The sequence below is a fragment of the Aedes aegypti genome, chromosome 3, assembly GCF_002204515.2.
Source record: "Aedes aegypti strain LVP_AGWG chromosome 3, AaegL5.0 Primary Assembly, whole genome shotgun sequence".
NCBI classification, from domain to species: Eukaryota; Metazoa; Arthropoda; class Insecta; order Diptera; family Culicidae; genus Aedes; species Aedes aegypti.
In genome coordinates this window covers 274,010,329-274,018,199 of record NC_035109.1, presented here as the reverse complement: position 1 = coordinate 274,018,199, position 7,871 = coordinate 274,010,329, and the positions used below count along the sequence as shown (strand labels likewise).

Sequence of the window (7,871 nt, the reverse complement as noted above, 5' to 3'; positions counted from 1 at the left end):
AGAAAAATGACATCCAGCCTAAGTTAACCCTTGAGCTGAAAATAATATGTTTTGCGTAAGACTCTTTATGAACGTATTATAAGACTTAATTCTTATAAATTTCAAAAATATTTATATCTTGAAAGAACAGCCTATATCCAGAGAAAAATCATCCATTAGCTTAGAGTCTTGACGCGATGCGGCGAGCTCACAACTTCGTCCTGAATTAACGGATCGGTTTTAAGTAGATGAAAAAACCGAATTTAGTACTATACCATTTAATTTCACTAGAGTTTGTATCCTTTGACAGATACACGTATTTCGACCTCAACTGTAAGGCCGTCTTCACATAAAAAATCATCACAAAATGGAATCTTCTAAAATCATTAACATATTGTTATGATAGTATTGGTATTTGCAGCTTCGATGAAATATAACTGCTCATCAGCTGGTTTTATGGATAATTTATACGAAGAAAAATGCTTCAGGTGGAACTTCAATATTAAATCATCACTCCATATACAATTTAGCGACAATATACCTGAGATTTATATTCTCAAAAAAAAAAAAAAATCTCCGATCTTATGCCGCATTTCATTGCCTCACACAAATACACTTGTAAATAGAAGGTGCTTACCTTTTCCATTGTAATTCTGCAGCAAGCATTTGTGTTTTGGATTTCATATTGCGTTCACTACACTTCCACTAAACAATTATTTCATTCACTTTTCTTAAAGAAACACATTTCAAACGGGAATCAAATGTTTATAAAGTTTTATTAACCGCAACACTCAAAACTATTCTGGCGGTGGTTTTCACTTGCTGGGAATCGATGCCACCGCCGCACACTGAGACATGCCTGTGTTTATGGTCTAAAATATCCCACTTTTTTCTGTTGTATTCATTTTCAGTGCGGATAGGTTGGGCAAAGCATAGAAACTTGAAACTCATACGTTGTTTGTTTCTCGATTTTCTCAAATTACAGAAACCATCTCTACGAAGCATGAAATCATACCAATAGTTTATCAATTTGGACCACCCAAAATAATTGAAAAGCCCCACAGTGCGATGAGTCGGGACGCGTCTATCGTGTGTGCACAATCATCGCGATTGTTGAGCGCAGTGATGTCAGAGTTGCTATCTGTAAAATCATAGCATTTAAAAGCGGATTGATCACAAATATTATTAAAATTTGATTAAATCATTGATCTTGTGATGGAAAACTATTTGCAAAATGATAAGTTTTTATAATATGCAGCAAATGTTCCGAAAACAATTGGTAAAAAATCTGTCACCAACCTGGCAACACCGTCATTTCTTGCAAACATAAACCGTACCGGTGCATAAAGAAAATATGCAATAAATCCAATAAAACCAGTGAAATTCCGTTGCCCTTCATTAAATTTAAAGGTTTTCTTTTGATATGTACGATTGAAGAGTTGATTTTGATTTCCAATACTCGTCAATCTACTAAATTTCCCATGTGTTTACATAAAAATATGCTTAACACAAATGTTATATTTTTTGTTTGTTTGTTTTGAAAATGTACATGGAAAGGCGACACTACTACTATTACATCAATGATGATTCTAATGATTCTTTGAGTTACACGCCGCTTCACCTTAAGTGTTTGACATTAAATTATAGAAATTTTTGGCATTCTCTTGTTTGGTAAAATTATAAGCAGTGCCCGTTCGATATAGGCAACATTCATGTGCCGTGTCAAAATCTAACGGTTTTCTACAATTCGTTAAGATTTTGGCAATTATTATCAACAATTTCTACAATTTAATCAAAACTAAGGATGTAGGATGACTTTTTAATACAATTCACAATAAATTATGTAAGAAGAAAGCACAAAGATAAAAGCCGTTCGATTTTGGCAACAATCAATTTTTCGACGTGTTGCCAAAATCAAACGGACACTGTAGTTGTCCCCGTCGTCGATAACAAGTGTTCAAAGGTTCGAAGTAAGGAATGAAACTATGGCCTTTCATTTCAACATCCACATCTAGTGGTGGAGGGAAACAAAAAGAAGATGAGCTGGTGTAAACGAGAATCACGCCTTGTCGTGCGGGGGCAAGCGAAGATTGGCTTGATTTTATCTTGTGGCGATGCGCGGTACGGCCTTTGTATAATTACAATTTATTGTCGGAACCAAAAGGTTAGCAAAAATAATACTTTGATTGATTGCATGCATGCTAAAAAAAGATAATTCGCCCGAATAGGGACTTGAACCCTAGACCGTTGGATTAAAAGTCCAACGCTCTACCGACTGAGCTACCCGGGCTTGTATCAAATAATGATTTAATCACATTTTTGTAACATCTTCTCTTCTCAACGCAAACGCCGCCACGCAGTGTCACTTTTTCTACCCAAAGCTGAACCGAAGAATCCCTCCATTCCATCGTCGTTCCTTTGGCATCGGTCAGGTAACAACAGATCTGCAAAAGGATGGCACCAGGAAGAAAAAGAACCAAAAATACTAATAAAGCGACAGACTATCCGCAGGTAACGCACATATCATGCGTGTGCTAGAATAAGGGCGCAAGGAACTTGAACGATTTTTCTGACAAAACGAAACCTTGTTGTCATAGTTTCATCTCAGTACTCAACATTGCATCGCTGCCAAGCGCCCTGAAGTGAACTTCAAACAAAATGAGAATTGTTATCATGTTATTCTTATTCTAGCACACGCTTGATATAACAGAAAAAAGCGAGAATGGAACTCGTTTCCAATATGTAATCTATCTAGGTAGCGTTGTGTTTTGCTGCGCGTTTTCCCTATGCGCTTATATAGGAATGCGTTTCAAGTTCACGCTTCACCTAGCGTGATTATTGTTGTATTTGAATAAGATGTTAGGATTATCAATCCCATGATTGCGGTAGTTTGAGGCGGTGTGTGGGATCTCCTGAAATATATATATATATATAGTGCATATTATTTCATGAAATTTATCTTCCTCCTCTTTTCAGCTATATTAGGTAGGGTAAAAGCACCGGTCTTGGCAATAGCACCATTACTTGTCATAGTGAATTATACAACAATTCACGAAGTAAATCAGCTTGAACCGTTTCGGGATTAATAGACCAAACCCAGTGCTCTTACCTTATATATATTTAGATTGTTGATGATTGTTTTCTATAACAATATTATAATGGAAACTGTGTATTGATGAATGGCTTGTTACATTTGTCTGATAACATAACATTTTCATGTTTACAATGTTTCACGCAGATCATACAACAGAAGCAAGCAACAAAGTGTCAACCAGTTAAACATTCATTCATTCAGTTAATGGAGGCTGTTAACAGAACGTCGGAAAGACATTCACTTTTCAGAATCGGTTGCTTATCGCGCCCAGCATACAACCAACAGTCTGGTCACTTATTTAGTTTAATCAGAGGGAGCAAGTACCGCAAACAACAACAAACCACAATCGTAACAAACATAACGTTTACGACACGCAGTATCGGAAAACGGTGGTAAAAGTGATCAACAGTGAATTGGAGCTGGCGCAAAACAAGTTCGAGTTTGGGCTGGGTTTCGGAGAAACAATAACAGTATATCAGCGGGTCAATATCAGCCAGTTTTATCGTTCAACTTACCGGTAAACGATGCTGAGGGTACAACTTTCCTTCTTGTTGAAATTAAAGCTGAACTTGAGGTGGAATCCTTGCTACGTTTTCTTGGATTGACATAAAAACATGGTTTTACGATTTTGCTGCAAAACAAACAATAAGTTTAAATCTCTCCTTAGGGAATTCGTCACCTATTACAAAAGGCAGTTTCGCTTCTATCTTATTGAATCGCTAGATAGGTTACTAAACATCAAACAACAACAGTATTTCCTACGAAGATAGGATCATTCGCCATGGTTTACAATCGCAAAATTGACAAATTTCAATAACTTATCTCACAAAACTTTCGTTTTGCGCTATCACATAGCTACATACTTTCAAAGTCGGCAAAAACACGCCAACCAAGTCTTTCACGGGACTTCAAGTTTTGAAAGTTACCTGCCATTCCGTTCATCGTTTTAGCCACCGATCTTCAGGTGTTCATCGTAGTTGGTGGCCCATTGCACCTCTTCTCTTGTATCCACGCATCTTCTTTCGAAGATCCACGCAACTGGTCAACGCAATTAAACCATCCAAATGAGTAGTGAAGTGAAGATCTGCACGATCGACCACTACTGGACGCAGGGCCGCCCACCCACGCATACCACCCTTCTAAGGTCCCACTAACCAAGGTACTCACTGGCGGAAATTATGAACATTGGTTGTTTTAAAGTTTGACCCATCAGCAGAGGCCAGTCTCATCCCGCTCGCGTGTGCAAGGCTCGCCCAGGTGAAGATTTTATTTTGCATGACAAGGTCGCGGTGGAGTACCTTCATCTCTACCAACAACTTCACACCAGCTCTCACCCCGTCTAGCTGAATGTAGGTAGACAAGCTAAGGGTGTGCGATATGCGTATTTTAATGTTTAGTTTTCATATAAAAAGTTTTTGAAACAAACTTTTGAAAACGGCTTATAGTGAAATATTGGAATTTGTTATTGAAGCTACATGTAAGTCATTTGTGCGATAGACGCTACGAAAACCATTATAAATATTAGATAAGCTGTAGCTGTTTTATTATTTTCCTAAGATAGCAAAACAATAAGTTATTAGCTCCAGTACAAACATTCTATGTAGGGACAAAGGAAATTCGCGACAAAATTCTTGAAATTTTGCAAGTGACCAAGGTGATTAACCAAAATTTCGCGGCTTTGTCGCGATCCCATAGTTTTGACCATATTTTACATAAAAAATCCGTGTTTGCTTTGAATATAACTTATATAAAAGTAAAACCCACGAGATTATATTCATTTTTATTTCATTTTGTAATTTGAGATGATAATTTTGATATCATATTGTTGATGCTCGATTTGAAATAAAACAATTAAACCAGAAATACGCTCAACTTGAAACTAAACGACTGTAACATTTATGATTGTCATATACACACTTAAAAAAAATACGTTATCCGGTGAAATTTCACCGTAATCTAAACAGCTGAAGGTTCGGTAAAAAATCACCGAACAACCTGTATAATCGTTGAACAAAATCATCAAGAAAAACATATTTACCGAAATCTCAACAGCTGAACGGTCGGTAATGCGTTCGGTAAACTAGAATTCTACCAATCAATCGGTAATTTGGATGAGCAAACATAACTGTCAAAATACCCAATTGATCGGTAAAGTTTACGGAAGAAAGTAAGCCTGTATTGTAATTTAGTATTCCGGAGATAGATCTCAGATCTGTAAATTGAAACTCGGCGCCTGGCCACTGAAAAATCTGTAATATTTATATTTACAGTATCACGCACTGTTTCGATATTTCAAAATAAACACATAATAGAAATTTTGAAAGTGGAATATTTATTTTGCGCCATGGTATTGATATTAACCCCTCTACCGGCAGCTTCATTTTTTACTGCAAAATTCAAATTCAAATCGTTATAACTTTTTTGTTTTTCAATATTTTTGCACCATTTTTTCACAAGTTCTCAAAAAACTCTCCTAGTTTTAAGATCTGTGTCGGTATTGATCATTGGTCATCTAGTTTTGAAGATATTCCAAAATTCCTTGGGGGACCGACCCGTAACCAGAACCCCCGTGTATTTCTCAGGCTACAAAATTTTTATCGTATTCGGATATTCACTCTTCGGAACAATACATTAATGAGTGTATGTTGTGAAAAAATGAAGCAATTTGATGCAGCCGTCTTTAAGTAATGAGCATTTAGGTTTCTGGAACCACGCTGGTAAAATAAAGATCTTAAAAACTTCAAAAAACATCATATCGTAATTTTCAGATATCTCCAAGAAATCTTAACTGATTTGTATGATTTTTTCAGAGTAGCTCCTTATTACTTGGTATTATATAGCCCACATTTTATTTTTTTGATAAATTGATCAAAAACAAAATGGCCGCCGAAGACATTTTATATGGAAAATGTCGGTCCCCCAAGGAACATCGGAATATCTTTAAAACCAGATCACCAATAATTAATATCGACAAGGATTTCTAAACTAGAAGAGTTGTTTGAGAACTTGTGAAAAAATGGTGCAAAAATATTTGAAAACAAAAAAGTTATAACGATTTGAATATTTATTTTGCGGTAAAAAATGAAGCTGCCGGTAGAGGGGTTAATCAGATTCTGTTCATGCTCCATTTCCCGAGCGACGCAAAAAAAAACACTGCACGGTGGCTCATCGCACTTCGTTGCATTGCCGGTTGGTTTAAGGCTTCCAAAGGGATGGTTCTCAACAACAACTTCCAAGAGCAGATCCGGATCATGCAGTGTATTTGTTTCATGTTTCTGGTGTTCTGATTTCGGCGTGATAATTGGTATGAACCAGTCCAGTAACATAACCTGCGATGAAAAAATAACGAAAACAGCACCGTAGATGTATGAATTGCAATACAAGAAATTTGTGTTTCTTACGGAAAATCTCCACAACCTTACCTCGTGTAATTCTTGCACTTTTTCCATACTCTAATAATACTATACACCCGAAATCAAAAACCTCACTTCTATCAACATAGCCGGTCGGAAAAAACTGTCATGGCGAATTAGACTGAAATCTGAATAAAATCACCGAAAATCAGCAATATTCTTTACAGTTTTCGGCAAACAGGCAGCTGCACGCAAAATAAACCGTTCCGAATACTGTGAACATTCAGTCGCGAAACTCAGAACAAGCTGTTTTTCGCTTTATGAATAAACACCATGAATAAAAATCACGGAATCGGGAACTATGTTCCACAAAACAATCGTAACGCCTACGATCTAAACCTTGAACACTGTTCTCGGAAACAGGAACACGTTCATAATGGCGTTTCGAAAACCATGATTTTTATCACAACTAAATCTTACAAGATCCCTTATATGGCCCACTTTCTGAAAATACGTATTTCAATTTTCGAACCTGAATATACTGCGCTGCGTAAATTCAGCAACGTGCATGTTTAGTTGGTTTCAATTACAACGCAATTGGAAAAAAGACGGCAGAGCGAATGCAGCAGAATTCAGTCCAGTTGTAATCTATGCTCTTGGGTGATAAGGGAATGTAAATATCCAACAGCAGACAGCTCTCACACAATTGGCACCATATTTGCAGCAACAGAAATAATTAAAAAATGGTTTAAATCGCAAAAGAAAACGGTATCACATGCCAATTAAACATTCGTTGGTAAGCGAACATAGAATTACAGACTCACATAAGGCCTTTTGGTGCGTCATCACAAAATGGCTTCTTCCAAAATCATCAACATATTGTTATGATAGTATTGGTATTTGCAACATCGATGAAATATAACTGCTTATCACCTGATTTAATGGATAATTTATGCGAAGAAAAATGCTTCAGGTGGTATTTCAATATTTAATCAACACTTTCAGATACAGCATTATCAATTTAGCGACAATATACATGAGATTTATATTCCCAAAAAAATCTTCGATTTCATGCCGCATTTCATTGCCTCACACAACTACACTTGTAAATAGAAGGTGCTTACCTTTTCGATTGTAATTCAGCGGCAAGCATTTGTGTTTTGGATCCCATATTGCGTTCACTACACTTCCACTAAACAAATCTTTTATTCACTTTCCTTAAAGGAACACATTTCCACCGGGATTTCAATATTTATAAAGTTTTATCAACCGCATCACTCAAAACTATTATGGCGAAGGTTTTCACTTGTTGCGAATCGACGCCGCCACCGCACACTGAGACATGCCTGTGTTTATAGTCTAAAACATCCAATTTTTTTCTGTTGTATTAATTTTCAGTGCGGAAAGTTTGGGCAAAGCATAGAAACTTGAAACTCATACGTTGT

The 7,871-nt window shown here is 36.6% G+C and overlaps 1 non-coding gene across 1 annotated transcript; it reads right to left on the bottom strand.

The window, feature by feature from the left end:
- Positions 1 to 2,196: 2,196 nt before the first annotated feature.
- Trnak-uuu lies at positions 2,197 to 2,269 on the bottom strand. Its single transcript has one exon. It is a non-coding gene; the product is annotated as a tRNA-Lys (tRNA).
- Between the last annotated feature and the right edge of the window lie 5,602 nt (positions 2,270 to 7,871).